Source organism: Panthera leo, chromosome B2, assembly GCF_018350215.1.
Source record: "Panthera leo isolate Ple1 chromosome B2, P.leo_Ple1_pat1.1, whole genome shotgun sequence".
Lineage (NCBI taxonomy): Eukaryota > Metazoa > Chordata > Mammalia > Carnivora > Felidae > Panthera > Panthera leo.
Window position 1 is genome coordinate 36,184,107 of NC_056683.1, and position 21,080 is coordinate 36,205,186.

Consider the following 21,080-nt stretch of genomic DNA (forward strand, 5'->3'; position numbering starts at 1 on the left):
CAGTAGGGATGGTGGGTACAGTGATTAGGCATTATTTGCAGGCTATTAATGTGTAACTAAAATATGATTTTTAATAATACAGAATTCTCTATCATTTAAAAGCCCCACTGCTCAGTTGGTCCTTAGTGTGTGATGTAGAACTCACTGTATGTTAACAGGTGTTTTGTTTTGTTTTGTTTTAGTTTATTTATTTTGAGAGAGAGTGGAAGAGAGGGAGAGAGAGAATCCCAGGCAGGCTCTTGTGCTAACAGCTAACATCCCCGGATGCGGGATTCAAACTCATGAACTGTGAGATCATGACCTGAGCTGAAACCAAGAGTTGGACACTTAACTGACTGAGCCCCCCAGTCTTATTTATATGTTAGCAGTCTTAATTATTACAAAAGGTCTGTTTTAAATTTCTTTAAAAATTTTTTAAAATATTTATTTATTTTTGAAAGAGAGAGAGAGAGAGAGAGAGAAAGAGAATGAGCGGGAGAGGGGCAGAGAGAGAAGGAGACACAGAATTTGAAGCAGGCTCCAGGCTCTGAGCTGTCAGCCCAGAGTCAGACGTGGGGGTCGAACTCATGAATCATGAGATCATGACCTGAGCCAAAGTTGGATGCATAACCAGCTGAGCCAACCAGGTGCCCCTGTTTTAAATTTTTAAATTACTTTTAGACTAAATACTGGATGTAGAGAAGAAAAAGATACCTTAACCCAAGGTTTCTGGTTTGGAGAAAAATAACAAGAGTACATATTAAAAGGGAATGCTTAAAAAAAAAAAGATACATAAAATAAAAGCATAAGAATTACTGTTGGTGAAATAAGAGGGAGAAAGGGCACAGGCAATTATAAAATCCTGAGGTGAAGTAATTGCAGCAATAACTAAGATTTCTGTAGCCTTTTTATATTATAAAGCCATTTTGCACAATATTATCTGATTTGATCCTCAAAACTTTGGTGATTTTATCTCCATATTACAGATAAGGAAACTGTAGCTTAAATGGATTAAATAATGTTCCCACGATTAACTAAATTTTAATATTTATTTTTGAGAGAGAGACCAATTATGAGTGGGGGAGGGGCAGAGAGAGAGGGAGACACAGAATCTGAAGCAGGCTCCAGGCTCTGAGCTGTCAGCACAGAACCTGACGTGGGGCTTGAACTCACAAACTGTGAGATCATGACTTGAGCCTAAGTCGGACGCTTGACTGAGCCACCCAGGCGCTTTAAATTTTAAAGCAAGGAACTGAGATTTGATTACAGGTATTTAAACACTTAATTATAAGCTTCACCCACTGTTAAATTTTGTTAGGAGTGAAGGTAGTAGGTTTAGATGGGATTGTACTGTAAAGACCCTGTGAAGATATAGCAGTAGCATTGTTTTGCATTTGTGTGTAAGTTAAGGGTATATACACTTTTCCTGTTCTCTTCTAGTTCAGTTGCAGTTTGTCTTTAAATCTCTAGGGAAGATCAGAGAAACAGTGCCGGAAGCTTCACTGAGTATCTAATTTGGGAAAAGGTGTGCATGTGTGGCGGGAAGGGGGGTGAGTTGTCTACTGCATTTTCTGTTTTGGTGGCGGGATCTTCATTTTGTAACGTCTTTCTTTTTCTTGTTCTTATAACTTTTAGCTCATTAACCTTGCTCTCTAAGCTACATAGTGAAGCACCATTTCTAATTTAGTCTCCTGTGTTTAGCTTCTCAGAAGATTTTTTAAAAAATGTTTGGAGGTGTGGTTTAATTGCAGGGCTGTTCGCACGTTGTCAGTGTGAAAGCAAAGATGAGTTTCATATTTAGACAGTGCATCCTGCAGGTTTCATTTGTTAAAACCTTCTTGGTATTCCCATTGTCTCAAACATGTGTGCATAATAGTGAAAAGAAAAAAGTCTTTTTTTGTTGTATCCATATTTAGCAATTTGGTTGAGTTATGGAAAAGCCTGTCCTCTGCCTATGTATTTGCTCATTTGGAAACCTTGTATAGTTTATAGAGACACTAGTGATTTGTTCCTCAGCCTCCCTGTGGGTTTTGTTCCATATTACAATCTAATTCCACCTCCCTGTCCCATATTCCGGTGCTGTTAATTTGTACATTTCGATGCAGTTTGTTTCATCGTGTGTTTTTGTAATCCAAACTGAATGTAACGAGCTATGTGCTTTAGGGACCTGGCTTTGCCTTGCCAATTAGAACAAAGTGGTTACTGAGAAAGAGTGTGTTTTAAATAAAACATGGCACCTCTGAGTAGGACTGACACTCATTTGGGAGTAAAAGAGATGGTTTTAACTCTTTGACTAAAAAGAAGAGTCATTACTAAAGATCAGCACTTTTTGGGGGAAAGAAAGGTAAAGATTTACCTCCACAAAATACGGTTTTATAAATTTCCTCCTAGATTAAATAAATTTAAAAGATTGTCATTTGATACTTTTTTTCTTCATGTTTGAGACATGCATTAGCAAAACTCTCTAAATTCCTGAGTAATTATCTAGTGCCTGCTGCAGTTTCTGAAGTTTGAACTGTTCATGTTGAGGAAGGTGAGGGCATATAAAACCATAGGTATGTTATTAGCCTCTTTATTTTTCTAATATGTGAAGCCAAATTTTCAATATAGTAGATACTTGAAAGATACTTGAAAATGATGAGAGAAGTATAAGATTTTGCCATAGTGTGTGGATATTATTTTATTTTCATATGATAATAGAATTTTGAGCCATCAGTGACTTAAAACTATTTAGAATTTTAGTAGCACTTTCATCAGACATTTCAAATTTAAATTGAACTCAGGAACCGTGAGCTCATGACCTGGGCCCAAGTCAGACACTTAACCTCCTGAGCCACACCCAGGCGCTTCTACTTCTGTCAAACATTTAAAGGACAGATGTCTTTGCATAGATCTTCATAGGCAGACAGTTTACTTATTCACAGCATAGGGAGACACCACATGTGAGTTGGTTCCAGTATTGTATTTGTATCTATACTACAGTTGATAGAGTTCCGTTTTTAGTTGAAATGCCAAATAAACTCTAGAACTCAACAATGATACAAGTAAAGCATGACGTTGCTTGTGTTTTCTTGATTTCCATAGGACTTACTATGAAGTAGACAGTAGGATTTTGTCAAAAGCTTTGAAATAAAGACAGCAAGAAGAAAGTTGTATAAAGACTTGGTAATGACTTTAGAAACATTATAACATTTATTAACCTATATAAGCAAGAGAGAACAAGAGGACTACATTTCTGTGAAACAATTAAAAAGTATGTAGGTGTGTCCTGTTGAAAAAAGCTGTTTCTGGAAAAATGAGCTCTGTACCAGAGGAAGCTAGCTAATTTAATTGGACTAAATTAAATGAAACCTATGCATTTCTATCACTGCCCTATGAAAGTCTTGCAAACTATATTGATGGTTTGAGGAGACAGTCATAATATTATTAAATGTCCCATACCTCAGTTTGGAAGATTAACACCCATATGGATAATATTTTAAGTTCAAACAGTTTTCTGAGTAAAGATAATTAAGGCTTAAATCTGCTGCTGTCTTCTCCTTAACATTCTAATCTATGGCTGAACAAGCCAAGAAGAACTTTGAAAATATTCAACATCTTCAGAAATCACTGAATTTGCCAGTTTTGCACAGAATGACAATGGTGTTTTCTTTGACTCATATGGTTTAAGATCTAGTAGCTGTTAATTTCCATACTTGAATCAAAAATTAATGTCAAAAAGCCTCTTTGAAAAAGTTTTTAAGCACAGGTCCTAACCTTCTAATGGTAGCCAAAAGCTAAATTAGATTGTTCATTTCTTCTATGTGCATTCAGTTACTCAGTGTACATTGTGTTTTGTAACATTGTTTTTAGGAAGTCTAGAAGTGTTGAATCCCATTAATTGTGATATTAGGAGATGGTAATCATAGGATATTTGGAAGGAATCTTAGAGCTTTTCTAACACTGATGCTTATTCCAAATGTCTGCTGAATTAGTGAGTTTCAAGTTAAGTGATGTGGTAGGGGTAAACTGGCTTGTTTTTTTTCCATCTTTTATATCTGTCTTTCATAATTCCCTTTCTCTTCCAATGTAACTATGCTATGTTAGTAATCTTGAAGTTGGGACTAGAAAGCAATCTATAACAAAGTGGCAATAACACTTATTTATGGGTACTCCTAAGACATCCTATTTTTCTGTTTACTATCTGTTCATTCATTTGCTGATTAAGTTTTGCAGTTTCTTAAGTTTATTCATTGTTCTGTAGAGTTGGTACAGTTGACAACCTTATATAATTTATTTTAAAGTTTATTTATTTTGATGGGGGGAAAGGGACTGAGAGAGGGAGAGAGAAGATCCCAAGCAGGCTCTGCCTGACTTGGGCCTCTGTTTCACAAACTGTGAGAATCAGGCATGACATGAGTCGAAATCAGGAGTTGGACACTGAACTGACTGAACCACTCAGCTGCCTCTTTTCTAAAGATATATTGATTACAACTTTTTTTTCCTAAAATTTTTCTCAAATAAGAGGCTTGCATTATATGTGAGGTTTTATTCCCATAGAGCAATTATAGAATTAGTAAAATGTCTTAAAATGTTTTCTACATCATTAATGCCTTAAAGAAATCCCCCTGAATGTGACCAAAAGTCTTTTTTATTATAACCCCCCACCATTTTTCAACCCAAGATAAAAAGTTTCATGTCCCACGATATATGCTGTTTGGGAATGGACTTATGGTGTCCTTCTATCGAGTAGTCTGGTTGTATAACATACCACAAACAGACAAAATTCTCTCAAAAAGTTTAAAAGGCCCTGAAGGAGGAGGGGCTTAAAAAAGAGGAGAGAAAAAACTTTGTATGCTTCCCTCAGACTATAATTTGTCTTTATTGAAGGGAAGGTCAAAAGCAATAAATTCATTTTTCTTTGGGTATGAGTGAAGTCTTGTGTTTTATCTCCAGTGGGTGGCACACAGAGATGGTGCCACTTGTACCTTATGTAGCAATTTAAAAACTTAGATAGTGGTAGTGCTAGATACTTAATATTTTGGCTGTCGAGAGGTTTCATGAAACTATATAGCATATAGAAAAATAGCAAGTGAATCAGATAATTTTGGACAATGGGACATTTTGCATTGGAACATCATTGACATAGTCTTATGTTAGAAGTGGTAATCACTTGGGGTGCCTGGGTGGCTCAGTCAGTCGGGTGTCTGACTTCAGCTCAGGTCATGATCTCACAGTCCATGGGTTCGAGCCCCACGTCAGGCTCTGTGCTGACAGCTTCGAATTCTGTGTCTCCCTCTCTCTCTGCCCCTCCCCTGCTCAAGCTGTCTCTGTCTCTCTCAAAAATAAATAAACATTAAAAAAAAAAAAATTAGAAGTGGTAATCACTTAACTCTTGGGCATACCAAGTAGAATAGTCTTCATAAAGCAAAAATGAATGTCTTGCCTAAAATACTTTTTTATATAGTTTTTTTATATAGTTGTTATAGAAAATACCTGACTTTGTTTTAAGTGGACATTTTTTCTTTTTTAGTGTTAATATTCCAAACCTATGAAAAGCACAGCTCTGGCTTAAATGCTTGTCAGGCACCTGGATACTTGAGGCACTACTGGTAATCAGTCCTTATTATTTATTAAAATTTTCTGGGTGACTCTAGTTGCATCATAAATCAAAATTCACAAAACCAGCCTCACCCTAATATCAGAGTGATGTTTTTGATATCTCAAAGAGCTGGTGTAATTTGTCTCTTTAGTGTCTCCATTGAAAGACTTTTTGGGACCTTTTTTGAGTTTTAGATGGAAATAAATGCAGGTATTCAGGGCAGAGATTTAAAGAGAATGGAGGGGAATGTAAAGGTACATAATAAGCTTGTTTTTTAAAACTGGAGCCAGGAGAACCTTTTCAAAGTATATTGTAAAGGTCAAGTTTCATGTATTTCCTCTTTGAGCTCTGTGTGACTGAATGGAGGCTATTTCGCTTCTGATTTATAAGATATTTACCATGACTCAGTATTTTGTGAACACCTAACATTGTTCGTGCTTTTGTCTTTTGTGTGACCCCACCCTTAAAATAGAAAGCAGAGACCCAGTCTGCATTCACAGAGGCCCTTCCTTATAGACCTTTGCTGCACAGTACAAAAGAGCACCAACCTTAGAGGAAAAGGAATTGTTTGGATTTTTCAAAAACAAAAGTAGGTTTTTTCCCCCTTTCTTTGTGTACATTATAAAGTACCAAGACATCCTTTTTCAGTAGTTTAAAATTGTGACATATTATTTTTATTCTTTTGTGCCTTGATCATGGTTAAGGGAGATGGAAACAATTTTTCTTAACTGGTATCTCTTAAATTCACTGGAGCTTTAATTTCTTACAACATTATCAAGGAATTGTTTTTCACTGCTTTGGACACGAATTTTAAAAAGTTTTGCTACAACCCTAGATTGCAACCATAATTGCTAAGAGAAATAAGCCAGCATCAAAAGGACAATAAACTATGATGCCATTTATTTAGAGTACCCAGAGTGGTCAAATTCATAAAGACAGAAAAAGTGGAATGGTGGTTGCCAGGCGCTGGAGGGAAGGGAGAATGGGGGAAGTTCTGGAGATGGATGGTGGGGATAGTTGCACAAGGGTGTGAATGTACATAATGCTACTGAAGTGTTACTTAAAAATGGTTGAAATGGTAAATTTAATGTTATGTGTATTTTACCATAGTTAAAAGTAGTGATTAAGAGTTACAGGTCTTAAAGAAGTATTTAATCTTGGAGTTTGACTACAATTTTGTCCTCCACATTTGCCAAGAATCCACCTCTGTTCAGATTTCTTTTAAAAATCTGTTATTAATGGGAGGTTAAGTGAGAATATTCCTTCTTGTTCTGTGCAACCAATAAGTTAGTCCTCTTCATTAGAGGAGAATAAAAACTAAAAATATGTATAGAAGTAATAAATTAAAATGAAAAATGAACAGTTTTTTTCCTCTGCTTATTATGTGTTTAAATGATGCCATGACGAGTATTGTGTATGTAATTATCAAAGAAAAGTAGTGGCTTTGACTTTGAGCAAGTGGTGTAACCTGGAGTATCAGTTAACTCATTCGTCTAATGGGAGTCCTTATACCTCCTTCCTCACTAGGAATCAAATGAGATAATGTAGATGAAATGTCTTTTAAAAGTATTTCCTGGGGCGGTTGGGTGGCTCAGTTGGTAAAGTGTCCGACTTTGGCTCAGGTCATGATCTTACAGTTTGTGAGTTCGAGCCCTATGTCGGGCTCTGTGCTGACAGCTCAGAGCCTGCTTCAGATTCTGTGTCCCCCTCTCTGCTTCTTCCCTGCTCGTGCTCTGTCTCTCTCTCTCAAAAATAAATAAACATTAAAAATTTTTTTTAAGTATTTCTTTGTCAAAGTACTGTACTACATGCATATTGTTGAAATAGTTAAATTACTACAGGTAGCAAAATGCTCCTCCATTCCTCCCTCCTCCCTCCAGTTTTTCCCAGAAGCAACTACTTTAAATTCTTTCTGCTGTTTCTTCTAAATTCATACTCTCCATATTTATGCTCCTACTTGATTTGTCACTTTTACACATTTTTTACTTTTTGTTATGATATATAAAATGTTTGTATTCTTACACTATCCTTCCTCCAAATATATTTGTAGTGCAATTTTTGGTTAAATAATTATTGAGTATTTATGTTATTATGGGTATATAAATATTATGATCCTTGGGGCTTTTTAGTATATAATGGTGTTTCATATTTCCTTTATTTTTTCCTTCTTTGGGTATTTTCCAGAGATATTTCTATTATTCCTATTTTAATCTTATTGTATCGAGAAAATATATTTTGTGTGATTTCAGTCCTTTTATACTTAATGAGACTTGTTTTGTGGCTCCAAATATTATCTGTCTTGGTAAATGTTTTGTTTGCACCTAAAAAGAATGCACATCCGCTGCTGATTTTTTTTTTATTCTTAATTTTTAAAATTTATGTTTAATTTTTAAATTTACTTCTGAGATTTTTAAATTTCATTTAAAAATTTTTTATTTTTAATTTTTTAAAATTTATTTTGAGAGAGAGAGAGAGAGGCAGGTAGGAAAGTGCAGAGCGAGAGAATCCCAAGCAGACTCTGCACTGTCCCCACAGACCCCAGTGCAGGGCTAAAACTTAGGAACTGTGAGATCAGGACCTCAGCTGAAACCAAGAGTCACATGCTGAACTGACTTTGCCACCCAGGCGCCCTCAATTTGCTGATGTTGTGTGGTGTGTTCTCTAAATGTCAGTTAGGTCAATTTGATTGATATTGTTGTTCAAGTCTGTGTCTTTGCTGATATTTGGCCTACTTGTTCTATCAGTTACTGAGAGAGGGTTATTGAAATATCTGACTATAAATGTGGATTTTTCTGTTGTTTTTCTTATAGTTCTATCATGGGTTGCTTTGTGGGTTTTGAAGCTATGTTAAATGCATAGATGTGTAGGATTTTTTTGTATTTATGAATTGATCGCTTTATCATTTTGAAATGAGTATATTCTAGATGTAGTTATTCTGAAGTCTACTTTGAGATTAATTTAGCTACTTTCTGTAGCTTAGTGTAAGCATGATACGTCTTTTTCCATTCTTTACTTTTATTCTATCTGTCTTTATATTTAAATGCATTTCTTGTAGGAAGTATATAGTTGGGGATGTCTCTCTTTCAATCTGTTTAGACAATCTCTATGTTTTAATTTGGGGTGTTTAGACCATTTACATTTAGTGTAATTATTAGTATGTTAGGTTTAAATCTATCATATTTAATATGAATTAAATATTATTTTGATATATGTTTCCTATTTATGCCATTTATTATTTTTTCCTGCTTTCTTTTGGATTAATTGAACATTTTTAATGATACTATTGTATGTTTTTTGTTGATTTACTTTTATTTTAGTGCTTACCTTAGTGTGTGTCATACACATTTTTAACTTCTCATAATCTGTGTTCGTGTTATGTACTAGATTACTTCACATGCAGTATAAAAACCTTGTAATAGTGTGCTTTTCTTCCTTCCCTACCTTTGTGCTGCTGTCATACATTTTACTTTTGCATGTTTTGTAAAATTTTTACTGCATTATTACTATTTTTATTTCAATAGTTGTCTTTTAAACAGAATTAAGAAAAATCTTATGTTTATCAGTGTAATAACTTACTGCTACTTTTGACATTCTTTTATATAGATCCGTATTTCCATATGGTATCACTTTCATTCTGTCCAAAGGATGTACTTTAATATTTCTTACTGGTGATGAATTCTTCTGTTTTTGTAACTTTGAAAAAGTCTTTATTAAAAATTTTTTTTGAATGTTTATTTACTTTTGAGAGAGAATGTGCGAGCCTGTGACGGGCAGAGAGAGAGGGAGACACAGAATCTGAAGCAGGCTCCAGGATCCGAGCTGTCAGCACAGCACAGAACCTGATGTGGGGCTCAAACCCACAAACCATAAGATCATGACCTGAGTCAAAGTCAGATGCCCAACCGACTGAGCCACCCAGGCACCCTGAAAAAGTCTTTAGTTTTTGTTTTAAAGATATTTTCATTGAGTGTAGAATTCTAGGTTGCCTTTTTTCTTTTAAAGACAGTGGTCTTGTTACATTGTTTGTGATGAAAAATCTGTGGTTCTCAGTTCCTCCATAATAACAGTTGACCCTTGAGCAACACAGATTTGAACTGCATGGGTCCACTTATATGCCAGTTTTTTATTTAAAAAAAAATTTTTTTTAACATTTATTTATTTTTGAGACAGAGAGAGACAGAGCATGAACAGGGGAGGGTCAGAGAGAGAGGGAGACACAGAATCTGAAACAGGCTCCAGGCTCTGAGCAGTCAGCACAGAGCCCAACACGGGGCTCGAACTCACGGACCGCGAGATCGTGACCTGAGCCGAAGTCGGACGCTTAACCAACTGAGCCACCCAGGCGCCCCATGCCAGTTTTTTATAGTGCAGTACTGTAAATGTATTTTCTCTTACTTATGAGTTTCTTAATAGCATTTTCTTTTCTCTAGTTTAAGTCATTTTAAGAATACAGTATATAGTATATACATATATATATAGTGTACAAAGTATGTGTTAATAGACTGTATGCTATTGTTAAGTCTTCTGGTCAACAGTAAGCTATTAGTAAGGTTTTTGAGGAGGCAGAAGTTATGCATGGATATTTGACTGTGTGGGGGGGGGGGGGTTAGTGTTTTGAACCCCCCTGTTGTTCAAGGGTCAACTGTGTAGCGTATAAGTGAGAGCTTGAACTCTGGGGTCAAATAGCCTCTGGGTTTATTTCTCATCTCTGCCACTTAACTCTGGGGGAAGTTACTGGTGAGACCTGTGCAGCAAATACGGTAAAGCCCCAGATCTGGATGGTAATGTGGGAATAGAGATCAAGGAGTAAATTCTAAATTATGTTGGGATAAAAGAATGTGGGAATCCTTGTTGAGATTCATATGTAGAAAAAGAGGAAAAGATAAATATCTATGTAAATGCACTGAACAGAATAGGAAAATCTTGTGTTTTGCGTGTTTGTATTTGGGGGAGGGGAGTGTCGATGACTTTGATTTTGGACTAAATTTGAGGTAATGAAGGGACTGCATATTTTCTATAAGCAGTTCAGAAATTGGGAATGTGTGAAAGGTCTAAAGTCTGTTTTGAGAAGCTGCCATATTAAGATGAGGTTCTTGTATACAGCTACTGTTCACTAAATATTTGAAAGACAGAATAATAGAGTTGAAGGTTATTGTGCTCAGCTTATAGGTCTCAAACTTGAACATGCACCTGGAAGGGCCTTTAAGACACATATTGCAGGGCCCCACCCTCCAGAGTTTCTGGTTTAGTGGGCATGGTGTGGGGCTGGAGTGGTTTGCATGTCTGACCGATTACCGGGTCATGCTGCTACTGCTGCTGGTTTGGAGATCACACTTTGACAACCACTAACTTAGTGGAGTGAACAAAGGGGTGCTTTGATTTTTAGTGGAGGAAGATGAAAGGAAATAAATCACAGAGGTCATAGCAGTAGTGACCACCAGATACTGGATGACACTTGTGATATAGATTATAGAAAGGATGTATTTTAGGATTTCAGATTTGGATAATAAGCGGTATCAAGTGAGGTAGAGAGAGAAAAATGAGTAATGACTGTCAAATTGAATGACAGTGTATATGTGACTTTAACAATGTTTATTCTTTTGTAGTCACATACTTCTGAAAATTTGATGAGAACTGTGGATTCTCATCAAAGGTACATGTCTTCATAGTTTGGCACACATTTCTTAGCAGGTTCATAAATTTCATTGAGACCACCCGCATCCTAGTGAAGAATTTGGATTTAGAGTGGTCTCATTAAGAGTGATAGATGTGGAAGTGAGATTATAAGATAGAAAAAGTGAGAAGGTAGGAGGAAGTGATTGCGGATATGGACAGTCGGTTCTTCATGATTATGAGTATTATTGGGAGTGGACTGATGATTGTGGAATTTCCCATCATAGAGGTCCTTAAAATAAACCTGTGATAGTCTGCACAACTTTCTGAATTTTAGGGGTACTATGAAACAAAATGTATTCATTTCAAGAAAATGAAATGGCCCATGGCTTTCATGACTTCCTTTCCTGGCCACTTGTTCCTTTGCTGCCTTTCTATTCCGGAGAGGTCAGAACTAAATTTACTGTGTTTGGGTGATTCAGTCCTAACAGTCTTTCAGTGACATATTAAGCAAGTTTCCCCTCTATTAGGAAAAACACAAGTTGTTTGTTATCCTGGAAGATTATGAATTATTTTCCTTTCAGTTGACAATTCTAGTAGAAATATTTCATTGCATCTTATTATATCCTTGATCAAATGCTCGGGATTTAACATCAAAAGTTTTTTCATTGAGTTCTAACTTTCCTTTTATTTGTTGTGTGACCTTGGGCAAATGACATCAATTTTTCTGAGTCTCCATTTGCTCTTTTGCTTGATGAGGGTGGTGATAACCTGTCCTGCAGGGAATTTTAAGGATCAAATAAATCTGCAAGGTACTTAGTAAACTATAAACCTTTACACATGTAACTTTCTAATTAGATACAGTAGTAATAAAACATTGATAAAAATGCTAATGTCTATATTTGGTTTTTATTCAAGCAGAAAATTTGTAGTATCTTGAAACTAGAGGGTGGTGTGGAAGAATTGTTGCATAGATTTAAAATAAACACGTAAGGAACTGAAAACTCCTGGGGCACCTGGATGGCTCAGCAAGTTAAGTGTTCTACTCTTGATTTCTGCTCAAGTCATCATCTCACCATTTCTTTTTCTTTTTTTTTTTTTTTTTTTAACGTTTATTTATTTTTGAGACAGAGAGAGACAGGGCATGAACAGGGGAGGGGCAGAGAGGGGGGGAAACACAGAATCCGAAACAGGCTCCAGGCTCCGAGCTGTCAGCACAGAGCCTGATGCGGGGCTAGAACTCACAGACCGTGAGATCATGACCTGAGCTGAAGTCGGACGCTTAACCGACCAAGCCACCCAGGTGCCCCATAATCTCACCATTTCTGAGTGCAGAGCCTGCTTGGGATTCTCTCCCCCTCTCTCTGCTTCTCTCTCTCTCTCTCTCTCTCTCTCTCTCAAAATGAGTAAACATTAAAAAAACATAACTCGTAAGACATTGAAGACACATAACTGAAAAGATATCCTATTTTCATTAATTGAAAGAATCTTGTTCAAGTGTTCCTACTACCCAAAACGGTCTACAGATTGAGTGCAATCCCTGTCAAAGTTCCAGTGGCATTTTTCACGTTAAAAAAAATCTAAAATTTTGTGGAATCACAGAAGACCCCCAAATAGCCAAAGCAGTCTTGAGAAAGAACAAAGCTGGAGACATCACAATTCCTGATTTCAAACTACATTACAAAACTGTAATAATCAAAACAGTATCGTAACAGCATACAAACAGCCACAGTAAAGGAAAGGAATAGTGTGTTCAGAAATAAACTCATGCACATACAGTCAACTAATCTTTGCAAGTGTGCCAAGAATATACAATAAGGAAAGGATAGTCTCTTCAGTAAATGGTTTTGGTAAAATTGGAGAGCCACATGCAAATTTCACACCATACACAAAAATTAACTCAAAATAGATTATAGACTTAACTATAAGACCTGAAACTTTACAACTCCTAGAAGAAAACATAGGGAACAAGCTCCTAGACATGGGTCTTGGCAGTGGTTTTTTTGGATATGACACCAAGAGCACAGGCAACAAAAGCAAAAATAAACAAGTGTGACTATGTTAAACTAAAATGTTCTGCATAGCAAAAGAAACCATCAGTAAAAGGGCAGTCTATGAAATGGGAAAAAAATATTTGCAAACCATATCTCTGATAAGGTGGTAATATCCAAAGTGTGTAAGGAACTCCTATAACCCAGTAGCAGAAAGAACCAAACTAAAAACAGGCAAACGTTTTTCCAAAGAAAACATACAAATGGCCAACAGGTATTTGAAAAGGTACTCAGTATCACTAATCATCAGGTCAGTGCTAATCAAAATCACAATGAGATATCACCTCCTACCTGTCAGATTGGCTGTTATCAAAAAGACAGAATAAAATGAGTGTTCGTGAAGATGTGGAGGAAAAGGAACCCTTGTACAGTGTTGGTGGGAATGTGAATTTTACAGTTAAATAATGGAAGATACTCAGGAGGTTCCTTAAAAGATTTAAAAAAGGGGCGCCTGGGTGTCTCAGTCGGTTAAGCGGCCGACTTCGGCTCAGGTCACGATCTCGCGGTCCGTGAGTTCGAGCCCCGCGTCGGGCTCTGGGCTGATGGCTCAGAGCCTGGAGCCTGCTTCCGATTCTGTGTCTCCCTCTCTCTCTGCCCCTCCCCTGTTCATGCTCTGTCTCTCTCTGCCTCAAAAAAAAAAAAAAAAAAAAAAAAGATTTAAAAAAGAACTACATATGGTCCAGCTTTTTCACTACTGGGTATGTATCCAAAGGACATAAATCAGTGCCTGAGATACCTGCATTCCCATGTTCATTGTAGTAGTATTCACAATAGCTAAGATAAGGAAATATGTAAGGGTCTGTCAGTGGGTGAACAGATAAAGAAAATATCTACCCTCCCCCACAGGAATTTTACTCAGTCAAAAAAAAAAGAAGGAAACCTGTCATTTGTCAAAATATAGATGAATCTGAAGGACATTATGCTAAGTGAAATAAGCCAGACAGAGACATGCGAATACTATGTGATCTCACTTACATATAGAATATAAAAAAGTCAAACTCACAGAAGGTGGTTGAGGAGTGAAGGAATTAGGAGATATTGGTCAAAGGGTACAGGCTTTCAGTTAGGAATAAATTCTGGGGATCTACTGTACAGTATGGTGTCTACAGTTAATACTGTATTTATATTTGAATTTGTTGAGAGACTAGATCTTAAATGTTCTTACCACATACAAAAAGTGGTAACTATGTGAGGTGGTGTATTAATTAGCTTCATTGTGGCAGTCATTTCACAATGTGTACATACATCAAACCATCATCTTGTAACGCCTTAATATGCACATTTTTTACTTATCAATTAGACCGTAATAAAGTTGGGAGGAAAAAAACCAAATATAATGAAAAAAGAGTTGACAGTTAGTTTCTCCATAAGTAATGTGGTAGAATTCTACCTTCTAGTTGTCAAAGAAATGTGATGTATTCTAGGAAACTTGTATTTGCTTTCATATGTTAGCTGCATTTCAGACCTAGACTGAAATTATGAGGAAAGGCAGCACACTGGTAAATATTCCTAGTGGAATAATTTATTCATATGCCTTTGGAGAAAACTCAGATATGCTGTGTATGTGACATATAGGGTGTTTACAGTCTATAATTTGCTTCTCTATATTTAGTCCAAAAATCTTGTACATAATTCAAATAGGAAGATTGGACCAGATCAGTGTGATAGAAAGCAGAATTAAATTTTGATTTTTTTTTTTTTCTGGGGAGAAGAATTTATAATATCAATGTGGACAGAAAATTAGCCATAAAATATTTTGATACTTGTCTTTATTCTTTATGTCTATTTAGATATATAAATTTTTAGTATAAAAATAAGGTTAAAAATTGCTTTAGATTTACTCTAAGCCATTTTATATGTAAAGGAGGTTATTTTTATAATGCTATACCACTGTCATCACTAGTTAATCTTGGAAACCAAGTATTTGATCCAAGATACTGAGCACTTGATTTGATTTTTATTTAGGAAGAAACTGAACTGACATGGTTCTAACAATAAAATTTTGGATAAATGTACATCAGCTCCAGGGCGCCTGGGTGGTGTAGTTAGTTAAGCGTCTGGCTCTTGATTTGGGTTCAGATCATGATCTCACCATTCATGAGGGTAAACTTGGGGTAAAATTTCTCTCCTAAGTTTGCTTCAGGTCTTTGCCAAGCTTTAAGATGGTTAGCCCTTATTAATTTTATCTGCCAAGTGGAGTCTTAGCATAACTTACAAAAAGGGCTAAAGGAGCCCAAATCCTGCCACAGGTTTCAGCACCAGTCATCTTCAGGTTCAGTACCCATTTGTAATATTGAATGTATCGCTTGATGAAGAGCTCAAGAGCTAAGTCTATGGTGAGTAGAAATGGGATAGGGAGTGCTGAGGTGTGGTGTGTTTTTGGCAGTCCATTTCATTGGAATTCTCTCTCTCTCTCTCTTTAAACTGAAGTCCAGATTGTTTATTTTATTTTATTAAAAAAACTTTTTTTAACGTTCATTTTTTGAGAGACAGAGCATAAGTGGGGGAGGGGCAGAGAGAGAGGGAGTCACAGATTCCGAAGCAGGCACCAGGCTCTGAAATGTCAGCACAAAGCCTGACATAGGGCTCGAACTCATGGACTGTGAGATCATGACCTGAGCCAACATTGGACGCCCAACCAACTGAGCCACCCAGGCGTCCCTTCATTGGAATTCTCTTAAATGCAGGTCTTTGCTTTTGTGTTGCAGTTGTAACCAAAATAATGCCACATACAACCTAACACAGTACAGTGATCCATAAATCAAGCTTCAGTCTAGCTGTGTGACATTAATGTGCAGCAACAGAAAAGGTTTCAATGTTATTAGTGTAGTTTCTCCACAGTAGTGATGGTTTCCTGCAAACACTTAGCTTGACTTCATCAAGGTAGAAAAGTTAGTATGGAATCCTATAGATGGCTTCAAATCTGTGAATTCTGTCCTGCTACTGTTACATGCACAAGGTTAAAAACCGATTTTTACTTAAAAATAGTTTTAAGCAGTTAATACAACCATGTGTTTTCTGTTGGTTATGGTGGTATTTTATCTGTGGTATTTCACCATGTCAGTTTGAAAAATACAGATGCACATTATCGATAGAAATGGTAATGATTTTGCAGAACTTGTCATATATAAGTAGTTGGCTTTGTAAGAATTTGATGTGAATGCTGTTAGACCTTACTTCAAAGACGCTGTCTTTGTGGTTCTTGCTTTATATAAATCAGTGTTTTCTGGAGCTAGGCTTCTTGGTTTTATCTGTACTTTGAAAATCTTTACATTAAAATGGGATAAATTTTACCTTCCAGACCCAGAATTAAATTGACCAAGTAGAGGTAAGTTCTTCAGGCTTCTGATTTAAACTTGAACTGTTTCCTTCTAAAGAGAACACTTAAAGCTGGGGTGTCTGAAACTTGAAAAGAAGTGTTATAAGTAAATAAATTACATTTATCCATAAGATACTTTTCTTGAGTATCTGCTATGTTTATTGCTTTACATTAAGCACTGTAGGGAGAAGTGCATATGCAGTCCCTACTCTCAAAGTCTAGTTGGCGAGATAATCATTAACATCAAAAATTTGAAATTTGTGGGAGATGTGTTCCGAAACCTTCAAGATACCAGTGTAGTATATCTTTTTCTTTGATTTCTTAGCTGTAGTATGTGGGTGATAATACCCTGCCTTCCCCAGTTGTGAGAATTATTTGAGACCCTGGGTTAAATAAAAACTGTAAAACCACACTGAGCTGATCTGCTTGGGTTTACTGATGAGCCAAGTAGCTCATGCCTGCACAGCTGTCCTACAGCACAGTTCGAATTCATACTTACCAAATAATTGATAACATGTAGCAAACCTTGAAACCCCCCAGGTGTTATACCCTTGTGGGTCAAATGTTTAGTGTGACAGACATTTCAGATCTCTGTGGCCAGCACACATACATACACACAGCCTTCCACTCCCAACAGAAGTGATAGGAAGGGCCATCAGGACATTTGCTTGAGCATGGCAGCTTCGTCCCTTTTGTGGAACTGCTCTCTCACTCTCCATGAGTTATATCCTTTTTGCGTGTACCACACTGCTGATACTCAAACAATCAGCCCAGAACCTTGTAGCTACCTTCTGATGTGTGTACCTTCCCATTATTGAGAAGTTTAGAAAAGGCTGCCATATTCACTTATTTGTTATGCATTTTAGCCACAGAAACTACTCTTACTAAAGTTTTTACTGATTTCCATGTTAAATGATCTGTCCTGAGAGCCCCCTTACCTCCTCTTTTTAAAAATTAAGGTCATGGGTGCTTTCTAGTTCTTAGGTCTCTCCTCCCCCCTCCCCCCCCCCCCCCCCCCCCCCTTTTCACCAGCAATAATAACAAGCTTCTCCTGTGAAGGTTTCTGGTCTGTGGAATGTGGAAGCCTTCTCCAGTCCCTTTCTTTTTTCATTTTTTTATTTTTTTTATTTTTCTGCTTCCCTCTGAGCCTAGAACTTAACATTGTTCTGTTGATCTAGGTGTCAAACGTTTCTAATCCAGGCTTTCTCTATTGGGTATAGTACTCTATCATACTGCAACAGGATTAATCCAGTAATATACAGTACCTAAGGTGAACATATATACGTGCATATTTTCTCTGCTTTCCAGTACTATTTTGGGGTCTCAATTATGATGTCTGATATCTTACTAATGCTACTTTTGTTGAATTGTCTACTGGTTTTGGTTTTGACCAGTGTTTCATATATTAGACTTTTTTCTACATCTGGGGCTCCTGGGTGGCTCAGTTGGTTAAGCGTTTGACCTTGGCTTAGGTCATGATCTCACAGTTTGTGGGTTCGAGCCCCGCATCAGGCTCTGCATTGACAGCTCAGAGCCTGGAGCCTGCTTCAGATTCAGTCTCCCTCTCTCTCTGTCCCTCCCCTGTGTGTGTCCCCACGCCCCTACCCCACATAAACATTTTTATAAAATTTTAAAATCTTCTTTGTACATCTTATTTTTTTCTGTTGTAATTCTGTTTTACCTTCTGTTCCATTCCTCTTTTTTTTTTAACAACTTTTTAAAAATCTTCCTCCTCAAGTCTTGCAAAATGAAAACAATCCCTTATGTCTAAATCTTTCTTCAGACCTTATAGACAATTACCATCTTTTCAAAGATTAGGTAATATAGAAGAAATAATGGACTTTATATTTCCTTACCCCTAGCTACTGTAAGTGGATTCACCCAGGTTCTGTGTCATTTGGCCACCATTGACTAGAAGGGGTGCCTAATTAATGAGGTAGCCAGTCTTTAACCTCTGACCTGTGTGGCTCATCAGAGAAATGTGAACCATTGAGAAATGCAAAGGGAAATTTTAAACTGGTGATGGTCAGGGAACTTACATTGGGTCATCTTTGGTCATGCACAGGTTGAAGCAGAGGAAGCTCTGGCAGAGAGAAGAAAGTAGAGCATGTACAAAATCAGTGACTGAACAGCCCCTGAGAGAGGTGACCAGCCAGCTTTTGTTTCTGACAATGGCCCACATCCAGTATTGAAACCCTGTTACATGTATGTGTTCTTGTGACCACCCACTGTATTTACTTGGGGCAGGTAAAGTGGGTTACGTTCTCTCTTACATGTAATTGCGTCTAGGCCAAAATACCCATGTTTGTCGAATGCCACCTGGTCCATCATGCATTCAAGAATTCTTTCTCCTTTCATTTCTGAGTATGTTGACCATTTTCTTTTCCTACTTTGTATTTTTTTCAATACTCTATGGCTTCGTAGTTAAGGACTTAAGTTCAGAAGTGAAATATATTATTTACTCTGGTACTAAAGCAAGTTGTACCAAGTTGTACTCAGCGCTTTAGTTTTCTCATCTGGAAAATTAGGGTAGAGATTGGACTTGGCTTGCTGTGAGCATTTAATAAAGTATTGTGTGTAAAGCAAACAGTACCTGACATGTAGTAAGTGCTTAATAAATGTTAGTTTACTGTGTTCAAACTTAGGGTATGAAAATCTCAGTTATTACTTTCTAAACTGTCTGTGGTGAAAAAGAAGTTCTTTTTTCCCTCAACCTGTCACAATCCAGGTTTTTGTAAAATATAATAAGATTGAATTACTAGATTAAAAAATCAACAATAAAGACATAAAATATAAGTCCAATTTTTTAAAAGTTTGAGAGAGAGAATATGTGAGCAGGGTGGGGGGTGGGTGGGCAGAGAGAGAGAGAGGGAGAGAGAGAGAGAATCCCAAGCAGGCTCTGCACTGTCAGCACAGAGCCCTGTGTAGGGCTTGAAGCCACGAAGCCACGAGATCATGACCTGAGCTGAAACCAAGAGTTGGATGCTTAACTGACTGAGCCACCCAGGTGTCCCATAAGTCCTGCTTTTAATTATATTTAGTAGACAAAACTATTCCATCAAGTTACTACAACATTTTTAAAATTCTTACCCTTAACATTTCTACTGATCTCATTACAGGCCATTAATACTTTGCAGAGTATCACTGGTCCATGGGCTGTACTTTGAGTAGCACTGTTTTAGTGTGTATGGACAATCTCCTAGAAGGCAGAACATGTGTGTGCTAACGTGTAGGTGGGAACAAAACAGAATAACATTTAGTAGCTAGCAGTTCAAACCCATTTCTTGACCTGGACAATGTATGAGGGATGTCTGAAGCCTCTGGAATGTCCTCGTCTGATTGTTACTCTGCCCCTTCCCAGGTCTTGAAGTTGTTGCTCTTTGCCTTTCAGCTCTGCAGTTCTCTAATTTCTCTTCACTTTGGAGGTAAGAGAACTCTACTCTCAGAAGGCCGGATAAGCATGCGTTGTCTTAGACAAATCAGCTCTGCTAAGGGGATGAGAGGATTCTGAGTACCAGTACCTTGTGGGCTGAGGTGAATTAGTCACTGGCAGTGTGGTCTCCTAAAGTACAACCTCAAACCAGACTGTGTGTTTGTGGACAATGGGGAACCATAGACAGAGGAGCTTGGCGTTTGTGTTTTCCCTCTATGCAAAAGCAGTGACAGAGCAAGTATCTGTGATACAGAATTGCAAGCAGCAGGTTTTACAAATAGTAATTGTGGTTGACAACCAAATGTCTGCAAAATGCTAGATGCAGATTCTCTTCCAAGAATCTTAGGGGGAATCAAGCATTATCAGATTTTGTCTTCAGAGAGAGTATAATTGTCAGTGAGCACATGCTTAGTGCCAGGCATTGTGCTAAAGGTGTTTTATAAACATATCTCACTTAATTCCCACCACAGATTAGAGATTGATCCCCCTATTTTATTTATTTAAAGTTTATTTTTTGAGAGAGAGACAGCATGATTGGGGGAGGGGCAGAGAGAGAGGGATAGAGGGAATCCCAAGCAGGCTCTGTGCTGTCAGCACAGAGCCTGATGTGGGGCTCAAACCCATGAAGCGAGATCATGACCTAAGCTGAAACCAAGAGTCAGACACTTAACTGACTGAGCTACTCAGGCACCCCAGTCCCCACTTTTATTTTATTTTATTTTATTTTAATTTATTTTTTCAATATATGAAGTTTATTGTCAAATTGGTTTCCATACCAATTTGGGTGCTCATCCCAAAAGGTGCCCTCCTCAATACCCATCACCCACCCACCCCTCCCTCCCACCCCCCATCAACCCTCAGTTTGTTCTCAGTTTTTAAGAGTCTCTTATGCTTTGGCTCTCTTCCACTCTAACCTCTTTTTTTTTTTTTTTTTTTTCCTTCCCCTCCCCCATCTGTTAAGCTTCTCAGGATCCACATAAGAGTGAAAACATATGGTATCTGTCTTTCTCTGTATGGCTTATTTCACTTAGCATCACACTCTCCAGTTCCATCCATGTTGCTACAAAGGGCCATATTTCATTCTTTCTCATTGCCACGTAGTAC

The 21,080-nt window shown here is 37.3% G+C and overlaps 1 protein-coding gene and 1 long non-coding RNA gene across 4 annotated transcripts in view; both read left to right on the plus strand.

The window, feature by feature from the left end:
• ZFAND3 (zinc finger AN1-type containing 3) overlaps window positions 1–21,080 on the plus strand; it is a 321,058-nt gene that overhangs the window by 120,559 nt on the left and 179,419 nt on the right. The window lies entirely within an intron of this gene.
• Window positions 1,155–19,322, plus strand: LOC122219861. Of its 2 annotated transcripts, XR_006202584.1 has the most exons (5): window positions 1,155–3,144; window positions 5,492–5,570; window positions 6,033–6,149; window positions 16,526–16,552; window positions 18,609–19,322. It is a non-coding gene; the product is annotated as an uncharacterized LOC122219861 (long non-coding RNA). The 2 variants fall into 2 exon arrangements; XR_006202583.1 differs by having other exon boundaries at window positions 5,492–6,149.